This window comes from Gopherus evgoodei, unplaced genomic scaffold (genome assembly GCF_007399415.2).
Source record: "Gopherus evgoodei ecotype Sinaloan lineage unplaced genomic scaffold, rGopEvg1_v1.p scaffold_37_arrow_ctg1, whole genome shotgun sequence".
Taxonomy (NCBI): Eukaryota; Metazoa; Chordata; order Testudines; family Testudinidae; genus Gopherus; species Gopherus evgoodei.
The window spans coordinates 2,805,250-2,826,479 of NW_022060049.1; the positions used below are offsets into that span (position 1 = coordinate 2,805,250).

Consider the following 21,230-nt stretch of genomic DNA (forward strand, 5'->3'; position numbering starts at 1 on the left):
GTTGCTGACAGACACTACTGAGATATCTTTGTCAGCCTTGACTAGGACCACCTTGGAGAACTTGGCAGAGCTCTTAATTCCCACTGACTCTGGTAGCCTGACCCACACCATCTCTCCCTGATTTACCATAATCTTCTCCTCAAACCTTCCCCCATCACCCGTGTAATTGGAGATGGAAACAGACACTGAGGTGAAGGCAAAGTAGCCAGTGATTTGCACTTCAAATTGACCAGAGTTCCCAAAGTCTGCCATGTAGGAGGTGATGAATTCTCTTCCCAGAGTCTCAGTCTGATATGTGCCTGCAAGGGAAAATAGCAATAAAACGTTGGCGGTGGAGAGAGATACTGTCAAGAGGTGGATAGAGTAAAAGGGACTGGATCAACTTTGTTCAGGCCAAAAAATAAGGCCCAGTAAAAAAGAAAAGGAGCTTGAAAATCTTAATGCAGCTAGAAATTTTTCACATTATATTTTTTAATCTAAATAAAAATAATTTTTATTAATAGTAAACATTATTTCAAATAATGACAAAGCACAACTTAGACAGCTTAGAACCCAACAGAGACCTTGGAACCAAATACAACTTCGGGGAATGTTCTAATCTGGATCAGAACTCCATGATTGTTCCTGATCTCTGTAATGGTTCAGAACCAGAATCCTGGATCCAAACACTCATGGAAACACAGAAAAACTTCAGATCCAGATGTACACTTAATGATTTGGGCTCAGCTGTAAGAATAATTGTTTGCCTGTCCCTAGCACCTCCTGTCTAAGCTCAAAACACTTTACAGACAGATATTAAATAAATCTCAGTCTCACCAGGAGATGGGTCAATATTGCTGTCCCCATTGTACTGAGGGGGAAACTAAGGCACAGAGAGGGTTAGGAGCTTGCTCAAAGTAACCCCACAAATCAGCAGTAGAACTAAGAATAGAACCCAGGTTTTCTGACTCTCAGTCTCTTGTGCTCTAAGCATTAAAACCTACAACCCTTCCCAGCGCTGGGAAAAGAACCTTAGTCTGTTGTGTTGATAAGAGTAGGCACCTTGGACCTATTGGGCTGAGGTGATTAAAAAAACCCTTTTGTACTATTACAACATTAAACACATAAGTGTGGTTTGGGGTTTTGTGTCAAGTTATCACTGGCACCTTCTCCTGTTGCAACCACCCCTATTAAATATATATATACACAGAGAGAGCAAGAGAGAGAACCTTTTCTTAAACACACATAAGAAACAGATCAATAAAATTACAATTTATAAAGTTAAATAAAACTTTTATTTAATAAGTTTCCTTTATTTCCCTTTTAGTTATATAGAGCCAGATCCTCAGCTAGTGTAAATCAGGGTAGCACAACTGACTACAATCTTTGCTGATTTACAACAGATGAGGATTCTGCCCACTACCCCCAGCTGACATCCCACTGGGTGCTTTATAAAGAGATCCAGAAACATCGTATCTCCCAATAAACATTTTATCCCCACTCTCAGAGCTCTCTCTCTGCCCAGAGTGGAAAGAAAATTAAGGCCAAATGTAATAGAGCTTCTCAAATTTCCACTAGCTGAGAATCTGGCTGTCCAGCTTCAGGCCCTTTAATACGATCAGTGAGGGGAGATATTGTGAAATGTTGGGCCTCCTTCTCCTGTCCTTTACACCATATGACTGCCATTGATTTCAGTACATTTCTCCTGATTTACATTGATGTATGTGAGAAGAGAATCAGGCCCATAATTCTTAGCCTCAATGGGAGCTGTCGGCAGGGCTGGATTTAGGGGCAGGTGACCCTGGTAACTACCTGGGGTGCCAGGCTTGTGGGGAGGCAGGCTTGGGGTGCTGTATTTGTTGTTAGCGACAAAAGGGAAACCCAGATGTTTACAGTAAAATGTTTCAGGTATTCCGCATGTGGATTCATTTTTCACCAGCCTCCTAGAATGTTCTGAACCTTTATAGGAACTCATGGACCCTTCCAGATTTTCTGAGAACTACATTTTCCTCCAGCCTCTAAGAATGTTATCAGCCTCGCCCTCGCGACTATACAAGGAGCAAGGAATCATCTAGGCTTGGCATCTTTCTAATTGCATAAAACCAAACACCCGGGCCCTGCCCCTTTCCCAAGGCCTCACAGCTTCCCCAAGGCCCCAACCTCACTCATTCCAGCCACCCTCCCTCTGTTGCTCTCCCCCACCCTCAGTCACTTTCACTGGGCTTGGGCAGTGATGTTGAGTGCGGGAGGGGGTGAAGGCTCCAGCTGGGGAGTGGGGCTCCAGGGTGGGGTGAGAAACCATAGGTTCAGGGTGCAGGAGGGGGCTCCAGACTGGTGAAGGGGGTTCAAGGTGGAGGCTCTCGCAGGGCGGCACTTGCCTCAGGCTGTTCCCAGTGAGTGATGCAGTGGGGCTAAGGCAGGCTCCCTGCCTGCCCTGGCTCCATGCTGCTCCCAAAAGTGGCCGGCATGTTCGGCCCCTAGGCAGAGGCACAGCCAGGTGACCTGCGCATTGTATGCTGCCCATGCCCACAACCACCACCCCCAAAGCTCACATCGGCCACAGTGCCAAACCAACGGGAACTGCAGAGCTGGCACTGGGAGCAGCAGCAGAACGTGGAGTTCACTGATTGCTGCTGCACCTATGGGCCGGACGTGCTGGCTGCTTCTGGGGAGCTGAGCAGAGCCAGGGCAGGCAGGGAGCCTGCCTTAGCCTCACTGCGCCGCCGACTGGACTTTTAATTGCTATGCGGAGCCGCCAGAGTTCCTTTTCGACTGGGTGTTCTGGTCAAAAACCCTAGTATCACCAGTTAGTCTTATGAGACAAGGATAAATCATGCATCAAAGTCATGACACGGGATACAAATGCAATAAAAAATAAGGTATTTAAATGTTTAACAAATGGAGTGGGGGAGGATGCACCATTTGGTCTAGGGCCAGCCCTGGCTGGTGGTCCTCAGGGCCTCTCAGGATTTAGCTCCATTTGTAGCATTTCCCAGTGCTTCTACTTTCTACCAAAAATGGATTGTGATCTCAGTTTTCATTTGCAATTCTGTAATGCTACCAGCTTCTTAAAGGGGAAGCTGCCAAAAGGACAGACCCAGAGTTACTGCTACTTCATTCTCCCTCACTCCTCTCTGACAGACCTCCAGGTACTGCAGTCCAGTAGAGGAAGTCTCCAGCTACCACCTTCTGGTCCCACCTCTGGTTTTTCAGTATAGCCTAGTGACACTATTAAAAGACCTCTCAGTGGGACATGGCAGCAGAAAGAGGTTCTTGTCCACCATAGGACAGAGTGTGAGCAGGCTAAAACTAGAACACCCTGAGGAGTGACAGAGGGAGAAAGAGGGAGTGAATGACTAAAGAAACACAGAGAAGGAGGAATTATCCCTGACACTCAATCTTTCCTCTTCTCAAAATTCTGGGTTTTCCTTTCAGGGCCTGTTTAGAACCTGAGGTGTACCCACCCCTTTGGGCATTCCACTACTCCTAGTGACCCAGATGCAGTGAACCCCCACATTAGAATCCAGATAATGCTGCTGAGAGCTGCCAAGCCAATACTAGCTTCATTGCAGACACTCTTTATGGGACTCACTTATTACAGATACAAAAACATTACACAAGGCATTATGCTTCACTAACCTGAGAACTTACCAATTCTGTTTGTCCTCTGGGCACTTGCTGGTGGTAGAAACCAGAACAGTCCAAGGAGGAAAAACACTTGAGAGAAGAGGAACAAAACTTGTTTAAAATCTAAGATATGGCAATAAACCCCTCAGGGAAAGGATTCTAAGCACCTTTGTATGAGTCTGACCCTAATCTCAGTTACACTGATGTATATTTGGAATGACTCCATTGGTTTACTTTGATTGGAGTTACCCTGGATTCATCCTGGGACTTAGGACATCAGAATTAGAATCAGGGCAGTGGACCGCATTCATGTGGGGAGAATGGAAACTAGGCACTGGATTTTTCCATTCTAATCTCATACTCTGATGCTCTGTAGGAGGCAGCTGGGAGGCTGGAGTCTGAGTGGCTTCTCAGTGCCCTGGGGCAGGGTGTCATGGATTCACAGGGTCTGGTCTATGCTGCAGCCTGTAACCAGTCCATTTGGAGTGATCCCTGTAGGGTGCTGGGCCCCAAGGACCTACACAGTTCCACAAGGGCAGACCCATGGCTCCAAAACTAGGCCTTTGGGTGCCAGCAACCCCCATCATTTTCCATGGTTCCCTGTAGTAAGTCCAGCAGAGCCAGACTCCAGAGGGAGGTTTGTTCTTTACTCCTTCAGGGAATAATGCTCTCAGTGAGTATTTGCAGGAATTCCAGGCAGCCTTTTCAAAACAAGGTACGAATGTATCAGCCACCTGGACCCCAGAATCTGACAGACCTTACTTTAGCATAGAGAGGCAGAGGTTAAAACATGGTCCATGCTGACCAATGCCAGGGCTCCCATGAGCCAGGCTGCTGTAGGAACAAACAATCTTGGCTCTCTCTCACCATCTCTGTTCTTTTAGTTCCAGGTGTGTTTCCTGTGTCTCTGAAAGCTCAGCTCCAAATCCAGCCACCTATCATCTTTCCCTTTGTTCTCCCACTCAGGGTGTTTAATTTGCTGCCCTGCGAGGGGCCGGATAATCTCCTTCCTATCAGCTGTTGGTCACTAGGAGTGAATGTCCCGGCCACTGTGGTTTCCATTGTCTTTTCCAGACCCTCCATTCACATGTGTAGATTTTCTTTACTTAGTTTGTTCATGACTCTGGTGCCCAACCAGACTGCTGAGTCAAATACCACATCACTTCCCTTTACGCTCAATGCACAGAGATGCAAAGGCAAGAGGGAAACTGAAGCATGCACAGGAATAATAAATCATTACCAAAATTCACACAACCACCATACAGAGTTTTCTCCCTTTGCCCTTGTCATTTTGGGTTCTGTCAGATATAACCTTCTCCCATCTGTTCCTCATTGGTCAGGATGTCTGGTGCTAAGCAAGGAAGCAAACACATGCCCTAGAGAGGGGCAAGATGCACAATAAGTTTGCAGGAAAGCATGTATCTTGCTAATCTCTTTAGCCAACAGTTAGTGCTGCAGCTGCTTTCTGCCCGCCCATGAAGCCGAACAGGTAACAGAATGTCCATCTACACCGCGCAGCAGACTGCAGCAGCAAGGTTCAGAACCCAGCTCGACAGACTCAGGTTCATGTGACTGTGCTAAAAGTAGCTGCATACACAGAACTTCTAAGTTGTGGCTTGGATGGGAGGTCAGGGTCTAGGGAGGGGGATGGGCCTCAGCTTGTCGAAACCACAACTTAAAAGTGCTGTCTACACAGCTATTTTTATCACAACAGCACAACCCTGAGTCTATCAAGTTGATCTTGTAGGGTTCCTGCCACAGGCTGTGCAGATGTACCCTGATAGGCCAGGGAACCTCCAAAGTACCTGAGGACAGAACCCTTCTTGCTTCCCCTCCCTGGCATCTCCAGTAAGTTGCCAGCTGGCTACTCCCAGCTGTTCAGAGAATAGCAGCTTGCCTGCCACACTCTCCCATATACCATGGCTCTGTCATCACTAACTTGGTTCTACTTACTTGGAGGAAATGTGAAGCCTTGGCATCCCATGGCTGCTCAGAAGACAAGCTCTGGGATTCTGACCCTTGCAGCTTCCTTATAAACCAGAAACAAGATCAAAAGCAAAACCGACATACATCCAGCCACAGCATCTTCCTCTTTAGTCTCTTTATCTGGAAACAGAGTGTCTGGAAACAGAGTCTTTGGGCCAAGTTCCCCTCACTGGAGTCAGTAACTGATCCCACTAAGGGGATGGGCCCGTTATTATTCATCTTCCGTAACCCTTGCAGTGTGCTGGGTGCCCTCACAGGGCAACAGGGAATCAGACAGGCCTTACACTGCTGTTTACACTCTCATGGGAGATCACCCACCCCACGAGACCAGACATAGGTAGAAACGACCGTGCCCATTCTCTCCCAGTGGAATAACTTTCCCAAATGGTCTTTGCTTCTATTCACCCTAGCATGGCCACTAGGGTGATCGTGGGCTCATCTCAAGAGCTTTTCCCTATACTTAGTGGGAACTACGAACTGTCTCTGAGGATGCCAGTCCTCGTGCCCACCAGAAAGGGTTTCCTTGTATAAGGCCTGGTCTACACTATGAGTTTATACCAAATTTAGCAGCATTAAACCAAATTAACCCTGCATCCATCCACACAATGAAGCCCTTTTATATCGATATAAAGCGCTCTTAATAACGGTATCTCTAATCTTCCCCGATGAGAGGAGTAGCGCTGAAATCGATATTGCCATGTTGGATTAGGGTTAGAATGGCCGCAATTCGACGGTATTGGCCTCCAGGCAGTATTCCACAGTGCACCGTTGTGACCGCTCTGGACAGCAATCTGAACTCAGATGCACTGGCCAGGTAGACAGGAAAAGCCCAGAGAACTTTTGAATTTCATTTCCTGTTTGCCCAGCGTGGAGAGCTGATCAGCACAGGTGACCACGCAGAGCTCATCAGCACAGGTAAGCATGCAGTCAGAGAATTGAAAAAGAGCTCCACCGTGGACCATACGGGAGGTACCAGAGATAACTGCGTGCTAACAGAACTCTGTTCCAAAAGATGAAATGAAAAAACTTTTGAAAAAATCTCCAAGGCCATGATGGAGAGAGGCCATGCTAGGGACTCAGCACGGTGCCGTGTGACAGTTAAGGAGCTCAGACAAGCCTACCAGAAAACCAAAGACGCAAACGGAAGGTCCAGGGCAGGGCTGCAAACATGCTGCCTTCTATGCTGAGCTGCATGCAATTTAGGGCGATCCGCCACCACTACCCCACCCCTGACCATGGATTCCAAGGCAGAGGTAATCTCAGCCATGCCTGAGTATTCTGCGGACGGGGACGATGAGGAGGAGGAAGAGGAGGACGAGCTTGCAGAGAGTACACAGCACTCCATTCTCCCCAACAGCCAGGACCTTTTTCCCAGCCTGACGGAATTACCCTCCCAGCCCTCCCAAGGCGGTATCCCAGACAATAATGCCATGGAAGGGACCTCTGGTGAGTGTACCTTTGTAAATATAAAACATGGTTTAAGAGCAAGCATTTTTTTAATGATTAATTTGCCCTGAGGACTTGGGATGAATTCACGGCCAGTACAGCTACTGGAAAAGTCCATTAACATGTCTGGGGATGGAGCGGAAATCCTCCAGGGACATCTCCATGAAGCTCTCCTGGAGATACTCCAAAAGCCTTTGCAGAAGGTTTCTGGGCAGCGCAGCCTTATTCCGTCCACCATGGTAGGACACTTGACCACGCCATGCATGTAGCAAGTAGTCTGGTATCATTGTATGACAAAGCCTAGCTGCGTATGGTCCTGGTGTTTGCTGGCGTTAAAGCAACATCCGTTCTTTATCTCGCTGTGTTATCCTCAGGAGAGTGATATCGTTTATGGTAACCTGGTTGAAATACGGGAATTTAATTAAGGGGACAGAGGTGGCCATTCTTACTGGGCTGTTTGCCTGTGGCTAAAAAAAAATCCTTCTCTGCAGTTAGCCAAGCAGGAGGGCGGGGGGTGATTGGCGCTAAGGTTTTTTGCATTTGGCCAGCAGGGATCTTCCCTGATGTTGTCAGAGGTGTTGTTGTTAGAAGCTACCAATGTGGTGCTCTGCTCTGCTCTCTCCTTGTTGGTATCACTCGGCTGCGTGTGTGTGTTCCCTCTGTGTGCTGCCCCAGCTCTGCGCAGATAGCTGACACAGCAGACCCGAAGAGAACCCCCAATGTCCACAGAGTCTAGTAAGGTACGAAGGCACGTCGGCCAGGTCAATTGCAGTTCCCTGTAGGTTTCTTAGCCTAACTCAGGGCATACTACGAGAAAGTGCCTCTTGGCAATGAACTCGGCTCAGTTAGTGGCGGGACTTTCCACTGCCCCCTAGGCCGGACAAAGACATCGCCCCAGGGATACATTTTTATACACAGGTACAAACAAGTTACACATCACTCCTGACGTATTGAGGTGCAGCCCCTCTACGCAGCAAAGTACAATAACCTCTACGTAGTGAAGTGCCGCCTCTCACCTTGTACATGTTGGTTCGATCAAAACAACTCTATCCATCATATTACCCTTTTGCCCCTGTCATTGGGATGGGTCGGCCTGTTCTTTCTTATCTGTGGAATGTTCCAGTATAAGGTGTTCTGGTACCATGTTTATACTTTGGTATGCTAGGTGAATATATGTTTATGAAATATAAGCCCTTTCCTTGCCAGCGTCTGTGAACCGAGCTGGCCTTCAGCTCACAGCTTGACTTTGCTTTCTAGCTAAGTCTTGACATCACTTTAGTTCAGGCCTCAGGCCTCATACTAGGCCTTTATCAGGGCCTTCACTTACTACATTCCTCCACTTTTTGTCTTTTTATGGGGAGGATGTTTACCCATCTTCCCGGAAAAGCATAATGAATGGACTTAAGATAACCCAGTGGGCTAAACACTGTTATGTGGTTACTTTATTTTACCATCCATACACTCATGCCCCATCTGTCTGTTTAGTCTGCACATTCCCTCGTACGACTGAGAAACAGATTTTTTTATCCAATTATTTTTTAGTCCCTTATGGTGGGCCTGGGAATGTTAGGCCCGGGACCATGACTGAGGAATGTAATATTATGATTGATCCTTAGAGACACTTCCAAATAATTAATATATATGAATTATATGGATTTGGCATATATTTGTAGTGTGTATGGGCATATATGTATAGTATGTATGTGTACATATGACACCAACTTATATCCAAGTGTAACCATGTTTTTCTAGTTTTCTGGTGTACTCTGGCCCTTTTACTTTGGTGACACAGATAGAAACACACTTCCATTAGGGCAATCCAGTGACCACCTCTCTCATTATTAGTAGTAGGCTGAGTATTTTGAAATACTGAGATAGGAGTTGTGATAGTGTGTCCCACAGTGCTATGTATATGAGAAGTAAAATAGAAATTTGGAGTAGTGACACTACCACTGAGGCCTTTATATATAAATATATTGTAATGAGTTACTACACAGTACTGTCCATTCATATTATAGGTTATCCTTAAGGCTGGTTGTCACCATCTGGTCAGCTTTACTGGGCAGGAAACAGAAGTGTGTAGCTTCTCTGTTCCATTGGTTGAACTGCTTTGTGATACACCAGTAGTTGATGTAGATCCAGTTCTTTTTTATGGATGCTGTCTTCCAGATAACCTACTGAACAGACAGTAACCAATTTATCAAATATTGCTGTGTCAGGATTTAATATTGGTACCCAGACACTGAACAAGATTGTTTTGACTAACATGTGCCTCAGTTAGGTCACTGACCCAAATTATGACTGGTACTAACAGGCAATTTGTTTACCCAATTTGTAGTTACTATGTAACTTAATTTCTTTACCAATTTGTTTTTTTTTTCCTTGCCTTCATGGTGTTTGCTGCCATTCGTTTGTTGATTTTTACCTGTGGGTTGGTTAAACAGTTTAGCAAGGTTATACACATTGTACATATTGTACAGCAATAATACAATACAGCAATAATACAGCAGTACAATGATAATACAGTAGTACATCAAGAATACAGTTATTTTTACACAGTAACCAAGTTGAAATTAAATGACAAGTTTTTGTGGTCCAGCTAGTGGTTTTTGTCTGATTGTTAACTTAATTGTCCATATATGGTAGATAGAAGTGTATTTGAACAATCTCTTATTTATAAAGCATTTTTCTTTTCTTGATGCTTGGAGGTTTCTTCACTGTATACAGTTATTATCTGGTGTCTTCAGGGTGTGATACTTTCTGGCATCTTTGGTCTGTGGGATGCAACTTAAACAACTTTTGTTAGTTAACATAGTAAAGTTTTTTGTTTGTTTGTTTTCAGTAACCCAAACTTAATACACAGTTTTAACTTAGTTTGTTTACAATGTAATAAGAACAATGTAATAGGGACCGAGCCTTTTATAACACAAGCTATACTTTTGCAATTGTTGTATAGACATTCATTTTTATTTGGGGTGCATTACTAATATGTAACACTAAATGTAATGCTTAACAGCTAAAATAAATGCTCACAATCTTTCATGAGAAGGGGTATTGCTTTCCCTTGCTGAACACTTTATTTTTAGTAACATAACTTCAACAAGCTTTTTAGAGTTAGAGTTAATTCGCTTGTGATTCCAATTTTAATTTTGTTAACTGTTTAGAAGCACAAACCTTAACAACCATTGCTCCCCATGAACATAACAAAACAAAACAAAAGCATATAAAATTAAACCAACTATAACATTAAACCAAAATAAATTTTAAATACAGATACATGCAAATACTTTGAGGGTATTTGAGGGTATGCTTTCAAAATGCTTTGCTATGTTTGGGAGCCAAAGGTGGAAACCTGTTAAAAACATGGAAACCTGTTGAAATTGTTTGGTTAGCTTCATGCATAAATTGTTATTTTAAAACATTTTGGTTATGACAGTCTTATAACTATATTTAACAGTGCAAACAAATTTATAAAAAGCCCAAACAAGAAATTGACATTTTGTTAATATTATCTTTACCTTAATGTTGAGGTTTCCCCTTACATTTTTTCTTTGAATAACAATTTTAAAAAAAAAAACTTAAAAAACAAAACTGTGATTGATAAAAGAGAATTCTTTTTGTTTGCAATTGCATTATTTGTTGAGACAGAAATATATGTACATATGTTTGTAACTGAAACCTTTTTGAACTTTGCACAAAAAATTGGTGTTAATAATACTATGATTATACCCCAACCATGATTTTAAAATAGTGTGGTACCACATCTCAAATATTTTTTAAAAGGCTATAAAATTGACTTTTGTTGCAACAAAAAAAAACACAACAAAAATAAAAATAATTTTTTTTAAATAGTCACATGACACACACAACATAGACACAAGACACACACACAGGACATACAGGACAAACTTACAATTAAAAACAAATGGTGCCAGAATTCTATTCATAACTATACAAAATAACACCACCAAAAATAAAAAGTTAAAAGGGTTAAACATTTGAATAAACAAGTTATTACCTTATTTAAAACTTGTAGCATGAATTTGATTAAAAAATATATATATTAATATTTGCCAAATGTATTGTATTAATTTGGTAACAAGGAATTTTGCATTACTTTACATTTAACGTTATTTTAAAACTCTGCTGTATGGAATAAGAAAAGCCCATGTTTCAAATATTAGTTAGTGATTAGGATTAGATGCAGAGAGTGCATTTCTGTTGCTTGGCAACCATATCTTCAAGAAAGTTAGGAATAATTCCAGCTGTTACATTCCTGAAGGGTTAAAATAATTAATTTACTGGATTTAAAGTTTTTACCTTATTTTCTTTTTGTTTCTTGTTTTGTTCTGTTTTGAATTGCTTTATCTTTTGGAGGTTTCTGTAAAAACTATAATTTTTAACTTTTAAAACAAAGAGAAAAAGTAGAAGTGAGGAGAAGCGGGGGAAAAAAAGGGGGGGGGGTGAAGAGCAACCTAGATAGGTAGCTGAGCCAAGAGAGATTAACTCTATCAAGGCGTTGACAGCAGCAGCAAGTTTAGCAAGCTGAGAAAACATATAAAGGACGAAACTTAACTGGTATGTAAAAATATATGAGAAAGAAGGTTCTATTTTCAGATATGAGTGCGGAGTGTGGTTCCATGGGTCAAAGCGATTGAGAACCTGCACAGTTGGGAATTGCGCCCCTAGTTTTTATCCTGGCTCTGAGAGGAGATTGGGGGTAGTCACCTGCTCTTGTAAAACCTGAATTTGTTCCCCCAGTGTCCGTTACTTTTGTGTGCATGCCAAATGGATAGTGGGAGTGCCCTTTTTTGCTGCAGTTAACTGTTTTGGGGCAGCTCCATGTGTTAATGCATCAATTCTAGGTGTTAACCCGCTTAATTTTAGTTTTTTACTTTGAAATTCTTTTTTATTCACTCCCCTGCAATCAAGTCGCAGCTCCTGTCTCCTAATGTGCTCTGTGAACTGTTCCATTTTTTCCTTCATTTGATTTACCAATTTAATGAGAGTATTGTTTGCTACTCTTTCCTTCTGTGCACTTACTTGTCCCATTCTGACAGGCACCAGTCTAGGTTCCGGTTTAAGTTTAACTGGAACCTGGCTTTTATCATAAGGTGATTGTTTCAATGCAGTGGACCCAGTTTCATGTTTTAATTTTACTAGGACCACCTCTTTCCACTTCTGTCCCCATTCTTCAGGCACAGGGTAGCTACCTGAAGCCTGCTGTTTACCACCAATATTTATAACAGGGGACGGCACATGTATTTTTTGTAGGTTCCTTACAGTTGTTTCCAGTGTTTCACTCAGTTCCTGTACTGGTTGTCTCAGGGCTGCTTGCCACCCTGCTAGGGCGGTAGGAGCATTGCAGGGTTGTGTAGCTTCTTTTGATTCTTTTAACTGTTTCTTTGTTACTGTTACTTTTGCTTTTTTACTTTTATTACTATTTCTTAGAGTCTCAGCTCTACATATGCCAGTCCATGTTTCCCCACTCTCTTTTTTAAATTCATATGGACCCCCCTTACTGGCAATCCAGTGGGTCCAGGAGTTATCAAACTCCGTGGGGATCAAAAGGGAGGGGTCAGGGGGTTCCCTAGCACGAGGTTTTCTGCCATGTTAGATTGCGATTCTTACAGCGAACAGCTCGCTTACTCACCAGATCAGCGGTCGGGGTCACCAGTGTTGTCAGAGGTGTTGTTATTAGAAGCTACCGATGTGGTGCACTGCTCTGCTCTCTCCTTGTTGGTATCACTCGGCTGCGTGCGTATGTTCCCTCTGTGTGCTGCCCCAGCTCTGCGCAGATAGCTGACACAGCAGACCCGAAGAGAACCTCCAATGACCACAGAGTCTAGTAAGGTACGAAGGCACGTCGACCAGGTTTATTGCCGTATTGGATACAAGAATAGTTCCCTGTAGGTTTCTTAGCCTAACTCAGGGCATACTACGAGAAAGTGCCTCTTGGCAATGGACTCAGCTCAGTTAGTGGCGGGACTTTCCACTGCCCCCTAGGCCGGACAAAGACATCGCCCCAGGGATACATTTTTATACACAGGTACAAACAAGTTACACATCACTCCTGACGTATTGAGGTGCAGCCCCTCTACGCAGCAAGGTACAACCCCTCTACGTAGTGAAGTGCCGCCTCTTACCTTGTACATGTTGGTTCGATCAAAACAACTCTATCCATCATATTACCCTTTTGCCCCTGTCATTGGGATGGGTCGGCCTGTTCTTTCTTATCTGTGGAATGTTCTGGTATAAGGTGTTCTGGTACCATGTTTATACTTCGGTATGCTAGGAGAATATATGTTTATGCAATATCAGCCCTTTCCTTGCCAGCGTCTGTGAACCGAGCCGGCCTTCAGCTCACAGCTTGACTTTGCTTTCTAGCTAAGTCTTGACATCACTTTAGTTCAGGCCTCAGGCCTCATACTGGGCCTTTATCAGGGCCTTCACTTACTACACCTGATGCCAGCCACGCGGTGGGGGAGGGTTGGCTAGCAGGGATCTTCCATGATACCAGACATGCGGTGGGGGGAAGGGTAAAGCGATCATCCCAGAGAATTGGATGGAGGGGGTAGTTTCTGCTGCTGCATGTTAACAGAAAAGACGCAGCACTCAACTGGCTTTGCTTGGTATTTGGGAAAGGAGAGCGCTGGGTATATGAAGGCTGCAGAAGCCGAAAGACAGTGGCTTACCATGGCCGCATGCAAGCCGAATTCTGTTGCCCAGACCTGCGTCTGTGATCTCTAATACCAAAGCCGCAGGCACTCAATATTAACATGCAAAATGCGACCTTGTAGTGAGATCACATGTGCTATGTAATGTGAATAGTGTTGTTCACCATGAAAGAGTATAACCATTGTTCTGTAAAATGTATCTTTTTAAATACTTCTCTCCCTTTTTTCCCTCCCTCCTGCAGCTGCAAATTTTTCAAGCCTCCCTCCTCTGTCCCGAAGGCTATCTCAGATAAGGCGGCAAAAAAAAAAGATGTGAGACGAAATGTTCCCGGAAATCATGGAAGTGACCCGCAATGAAAGAGCTCATCAGAATGAGTGGAAGGGCGTGGTATCAAAGTACAGGAAAGATGCTAGTGACCATGAGGACAAGAGGGACCAACATGAGGACAGGAGGGACCAATGGGAGGAGAGGTGGTGGCAGGAAGATCAGAGGCACGATGCAATGCTGGAGCTGCTGCATGATCAAACTGACATGCTCCCGCATCTGGTGGAGCTTCAGGAACGGCAGCAGGATCACAGAGTGCCGCTGCAGCCCCTGTATAACTGCCCTCCCCTCTCCCCAAGTTCCATAGCCTCCTTACCCAGACATGTAAGAACGCATGGGGGAAGGCTCTGTGCACCCACCCTCTCCACCTCAGTGGACAGCCCAACCAAAAGGCTGTCATTATTTTGAACTTTTTAGTGGCCTTTTCCTTCCCTCCTATCCTCCTTCCAAACCCCACCCGGGCTACCTTGTCAGTTCTCTCCCTCTTTTTATAATTAATTAATAAAGCATACATGATTTTTAAACGATAGTGACTTCATTTCCTTAGAAAGCAATCTGTAATTGAAGGGGGAGGGTGGATTGCTTACAGGGAATGAATCAATCAAGGGGGCGAGTTTTCATCAAGGAGAAACAAATGCAACAGTCACACTGTACCCTAGCCAGTGATGAAACTGGTTTTCAAAGCTTCTCTGATGCGCACTGCTTCCTAGTGTGCTCTTCTAATCACCCTGGTGTCTGGCTGCGCGTAATCAGCAGCCAGCTGATTTGCCTCAGCCTCCCACCCCACCATAAAGGTCTCCCCCTTACTCTCACAGAGATTGTGGAGCACACAGCAAGCAGCAATAGCAATGGGGATATTGGTTTGGCTGAGATCTGAGCTAGTCAGTAATGTGCGCCAGCGTCCCTTTAAACATCCAAATGCACATGCTACCACCATTCTGCACTTGCTCAGCCTGTAGTTGAACAGTTCCTGACTACTGTCCAAGCTGCCTGTGTATGGCTTCATGAGCCATGGCATCAAGGGGTAGGCTGGGTCCCCCAGGATAACTACAGGCATTTCAACATCCCCAACTGTTATTTTCTGGTCTGGGAAGTAATTCCCTTGCTGCAGCCATTTAAACAGAGTAGTGTTCCTGAAGACGTGAGCATCATGAACCATTCCTGGCCATCCCACGTAGATGTTGGTGAAATGTCTCTTGTGATCCACCAGTGCTTGCAGCACCACTGAAAAGTACTCCTTGCAGTTTACGTACTGGGTGCCCTGGTGCTCCGGTGCTAAGATAGGGTTATGGGTTCCATCTATCGCCCCTCCCCACACAGTTAGGAAATCCCACTGCAGCAAAGCCATCCACTATGACCTGCATATTCCCCAGAGTCACTACCCTTGATAGCAGCAGGTCAAAGATCGCTTTGGCTACTTGCATCACAGCAGCCCCAACGGTAGGTTTGCCCACTCCAAATTGATTCCCGACTGACTGGTAGCTGTCTGGCATTGCAAGCTTCCAAAGGGCTATCGCCACTTGCTTCTCAGCTGTGAGGGCTGCTCTCATCTTGGTATTCTGGTGTTTCAGGGCAGGGGAAAGCAAGTCACAAAGTTCCATGAAAGTGCCATTACGCATGCAAAAGTTTCGCAGCCACTGAGAATCGTCCCACACCTGCAACACTCTGCGGTCCCACCAGTCTGTGCTTGTTCCCCGGGCCCCAAATCAGCGTTCAATGGCTAGAACCTGCCCCATTACCAGCATGATCTCCAACGCGCCGAGGCCCACAGTTTGAAAGAATTCTGTGTCCATGTCCTCGTCACTCTCGTCGCCGCTCTGCCGTAACCACCTCCTCCTCACCTGGTTTTGCAGGTCCTGGTTGAGCATAGACTGCACAAGAATGCTCAAGATGTTTACAATGTCCAAGACTGTTGTCTTGAGCTGAGCAGGCTCCATGCTTGCCATGGTATGGCATCTGCACAGTTCACCCAGGAAAATAGGCATGAAACGGTTGTCTGTCTCTGCTTTCACAGAGGGAGGGGTGAGGCTGTACCCAGAACCACCAGCGACAATGTTTTTTTGCCCCAACAGGCACTGGAATCTCAACCCAGAATTTCAATGGGCGGAGAAGACTGCGGGAACTATGAGATAGCTACCCACAGTGCAACGCTCTGGAAATCGAAGCTACCCTTGGTACATGGACACACACCGCCAAATTAATGTGCTTAGTGTGGCCACGTGCACTCGATTTTATACAGTCTGTTTCAAAAAAATGGTTTCTGTAAAATCAAAATAATCTCGTAGTGTAGACATACCCTAAAAGTCCTCCTCCTACAACAAACCTGGACCTGTTAGAAGAGCTGAGAAGTGGTGGGTTGCTCCGTGCCACCATCCAAGCTCCCTTGAGGCTTTCATCCACTTCCTGCTCTGCCTGAAACTGCTCCCTTGATGCTGGAGACATTAGTTTCTCACTGGCTTATGGACTTGGGTTTCATCCCACTGGAAGCGATGCAGGTGATGGGGGTGTCTCCGTTGATTGCGAACCGCTCTCTGCTGGCGCACTAGGTTGTATTTTAGGCTCCAGTTGAGCTTCTTGCGTTGGTTTAGCTGCTACTACTGGGTGCAGGCTCTGTGGACCTAAAGGTAGGCTTTGGTAGGGTTGCAAGCACAGGCTATGGTGCTGACTACTCCTCCAGTTCTGATCCTTTGGGTGGTTCTGGCTGAGTCCCAGGAACTGGATCTACAACCACTGCCATAGATTCCGGTCTGGGTTCTGGTTCCATCACCTCTGGCTGAGTCCCTGGGCCTGTGGAAACAAGGGACACAGACTACATCCTTGTAGGAGGCTCAGGAATGGAGTTAAGTGTGGAGGCCTGTTTAGCCTGATTGCAGGTGACCATCCCTGCTCTTCTTGTTAGCCTCACGTGGTTGGCTAAGTCTTCTCCCAGCAGCATGGGAATTGGATCATTATGGACTGCAAAAGTCCATATTCCTGACCAGCCCTTGTACTGGACAGGCAACTTGGCTGTAGGCAAGTTAAAAGAGAGTTGTCCTTAAAAGGTTTCACTGTCACTTGGACCTCTGGGTTGATGAATTTGGGGTGCACCAGGGATTGGTGGATAGCTGACCCTGTGCACCAGTGTCTCTCCATGCAGTAATCTTCCTCCTACTCACACTCACAGTTTTCTTTTGCTCTGAGGGTATTTGTAAGGCATCTGGGCCTGAAGACTCTTGGTGGGATCCCAGGGTGATGAGTTGCAATTGGCTGGTGCTCTTGGGAAAGCTGGCTTTCACATCCCCCAGCTCATTACATTTAAAGCATTGCCCAGCTGACTGTGGGCTGGGGCAAGGTGGGCAGTTGGAGAATAGGGTGGTGGCACAAGAGGGCCTCTGGGGTCTCCCTGGCTGTGTGGAGGGCTCCTCCTTGCGAGGTGGGGCCTTGGGCTGACTCCGATGGTGGACTGTCATCTCAGGTTGCCCCTTTTAGTATCCCCACCAACTGCTACTAGCTTTCTTCTTCTCCACCACCTCCACTCATTTGGCTCCAATCTCCCCTGCCTCGATTACAGTTTTGGACTTTCCATCTAGGATGTGCCTTTCTATTTACGCCGGAACACTCTCTAAGAACTGCTCCATTTGTGTTAAGTATCAAAGGGGTAGCCATGTTAGTCTGGATCTGTAAAAGCAGCAAAGAGGCTGTGGCACCTTATAGACTAACAGGCACGTTTTGGAGCATGAGCTTTCGTGGGTGAATACCCACTTCGTCAGATGCGCCATTTGTGTTAGGAGCGATAGATCTTCCAGAGACTTAACATTTGCTCCTGTTATTCTGGCATCCTCATTTTCTACAATGTGATAGGCGTGTCGGGAAAATGCCATGTCTGGTTTACACCTCAGGGCTCAGAACTGCCAATGGGCATGCTTAGGTGTTAGGGCTCCCTGGCTGACCCAGCTTAGCCCTTTTCAGCTTCAGCTCTGTCTCTGCATCTAAGCACTTCACCTCCATTTCTGCCTCCAAGTGCTTTGCTTTCTCCTCTCCTCCACCTCCAAGTGCTTCTCCTCCACTTCCAAGTGTTTCTTTTCCACTTCTGTCTCCAAGCACTTCACATGTAGGAAGAAATTCCTGTCTTCTGCAGTTAGAACTTGGTCTGGGTTAATGGCATCTCTCCATCTTGGCACCTGGATCTTGGGTTGGGCAGGGCTGACCATTCCCTTTGGGGAAATCTCCGGTCCCCCTTCCCCTCCATGCATTTCTGTCATGGAGCTGGATGTCTGGGCTTGATCTGGGTCTGTTTTCACTGTGGCGCGCTGTGACGTTATTGACATAATCTGGGACCATATAGAACATGGTTGCAACCAAAGTCCTGTAGTGGCACTGAATCTTGTATAAAGGGGGTCAAATGAGGTGTCTAAGACAAGGTTATGGTTTGCTGGTTATCTGTATATGTGTATCATTTTTATAGTTGAAGTTATGAATATTGGCTCTATACTGTCTGTATTTCAAACTTCTGCTATGCCTCTGGGTGACATCCCAGACAAGTTGGTGTTAGCTCTGCCTAGCTTGCTTGATGGTCCATTAAGGACCATCAGCTATACAACTGACCCATTGAGAGGAGGCAGTTACGCCTTGTAACTCAGCAAAGTATGCAGGAAGTTGCCCATGTGACTCCAGACTCCATTTTGCTGTAATTTTCCACAGTAAGAACAAAGAGGTGTTCTTACACTTGGAAAAAACTATAAAAGGCTGATGCCTCATCTCCATCTTGTCTTCAATTCTGCTTCTTACCTCTGGAGGGACTTTGCTACAAACTGAAACTCTGAACAAAGGACTGAATGACACATCCCAAATGTGGAAGTACTCAAGAAACTTGATTTGAAACTGCAGTTTATTCTATCACTGCTACAAGCCTGAACCAAGAACTTTGCCATTACTGTATGTAATTGATTCCATGTAACCAATTTTAGCTCTCATCTGTATCTTTTTCCTTTTATGAATAAACCTTTAGATTTTAGATAACAGCGTGATTTGTGGGTAAGATCTGATTTGTATATTAACCTGGGTCTGGGGCTTGGTCCTATGGGATCAGGATAACCTTTTTTCTTTTACTGGGGTATTGGTTTTCATAACCATTTGTCCCCATAACAAATGGCACTGGTGGTGATGCTGGGAATCTGGAGTGTCTAAGGGAATTGCTTGTGTGACTTGTGGTTATCCAGTGAGGTGAGACCAAAGTCCTCTTTGTCTGGCTGGTTTGGTTTGCCTTAGAAGTGGAAAAACCCCAGCCTTGGGCTGTAACTATCCTGTTTTAAGCAATTTGTCCTGAATTGGCACTCTCAGTTGGGTTCCGCCAGAACCAGCATCGTTACACATGCCACTTTGGGAAGACTGATTGCTCTAGGGTTTCAGTGCCCGACCTCAACCCCATGCACAAGGCTGCCCCACTCTAGTCTAGCTATTTTGTTGCCACAAAGCTAGAAAAAAAATAAACTGCTTGTTGGACTCCTGGGCTTTGCAGGCTGAACCCTTTTAAAATCCTGAGGTCTGTGCCTCTGGTTCAAAATAATCTCACCTCTCTGCCACCATGTCAAGGCTGATTCCCCACTTTGGCACTTCAAGTGCAGAAGGTGGGGGCCCGCAGGGATTCTAAAACTTAATACTGGTCACTCCAGGCTTGTATTAAACTCCCAAGGTTACAGCTTTTCTCTGACCTTGGATTGATAGATGCTGTCACCACTCAAGTGCAGAACCCCTTTGAGAGCTCAGGAAGGCACACTTGGGAATTCCTTCCTGTGAGGTACGCTCAAGCCCTTTGACTCCCCATCCAGGGAAGAGCTGAGAAAGACAAAAAAAGGAAATCAGCTGTTGCCACCAGCTAATTAAACATGCACAAACATCTTAAGACACAAAAATCCAATTCTGTTGTTTAAAAAGGTAAATTTTATTAATAAAAAATAAGAAAGAAAATACATCTGGGAACTCAGGCTACTGCCAGATTTTAAAAGAGCAACTACAAGGATCATGCACCAAGAATGGCTTTCTTGAGGTCCAGCTTAAAGGTTACAAGCAAAACAAAAGCACCTGGGGTTAGCACAGAGGAATCCACAAGCACTGGAGGGCTAATCAAAGGGCCATTTCTGCCCATTTTAAAGCCCCTTTACACTGCTGGATTGGCATAAAGAGGCTTTAGAATTGGGCCCTAGGTTTCCAGGATACACAGAACCCTCAAACCAAAGAAGCAACCAAGGTCCATAAGCAGGTTATTTTATTATTTACACATTACAGTGAAACAGCAGAGCTAGCTCACACACAGCACGCAAGGGCTCTGCAAAACACCCCAGCCCTGCCCCTCTCCCAAGCAGGGTGTGCTTTCCCTAAGAAATAACTGCTCTCTGACCTGGGATCTGACCCTTTAAATCTGTGAGAGACACCCAGCTAGAACCCTAGGGTGCCCTTTGAATTCAGTAGGAGTTGTGGATTTGGATCAGAGAGAGGATTTGGTCCAATCTTGCTTCCCCTTCCAGGTTTATATAGTTGTGATGAAGAATGGCAGCTGAAGCACCTGCCCCACTGGAACAGCAAAGCCGGCTGTATGATAAACGTTGTTGGTTGGAGAGGTGATTGATTCATGGATATGAAGTGGAGGGATCTCCTCAACTCACTGCCAGCAAAACAAATATGCATTAAGTGCCAGTCAACTTCAATGGGATCAGACTGGGTCCTCATCAGGAATTTTGCGGCCTCTGCAAAATTCAACCAGCCCCAACTGAAGTGACATCACATGCAGGAAAATAACTAAACAAGTGTAGACAAAGCCCGCTCCCTTCCCCCAGCCACACACAGGTGAGCCATAAAGTAGCAGTTAACAGAGGCTGCTCTAAATAAACCAGAAATGTCCACTTCCAGATAAAGGCTGTGGCCTCTCATGCAGGGACTGGAGCAGGGAGGTTTTTCCAGACATAAGGCTCCACTTTTCCCTCCAGATTAAGCTTGTGGATCCTTTCCCAGGAGAGGTTATGGAGCCAGAGGAAATTCTATCCAGTGCTAACTCTTCAGTGGGGATGGCCCATCTGCATGGACAAGATTTCCACCCAGGTTTTGGTTTGCAAGCTTCCCCAGCTGGATAATTACCTGAATGTGTGTCAAAGCCAACACCTTCCCAGCCCATGCCACAGTGAGTGATGCATGGAGCTTGCAAACCAGCAAAGGGA

General features: G+C 45.4%; 1 pseudogene; it reads right to left on the reverse strand.

The window, feature by feature from the left end:
• Window positions 1–20,038: 20,038 nt before the first annotated feature.
• The window catches only part of LOC115642032, a 28,169-nt pseudogene continuing 26,977 nt past the window's right edge, over window positions 20,039–21,230 (reverse strand).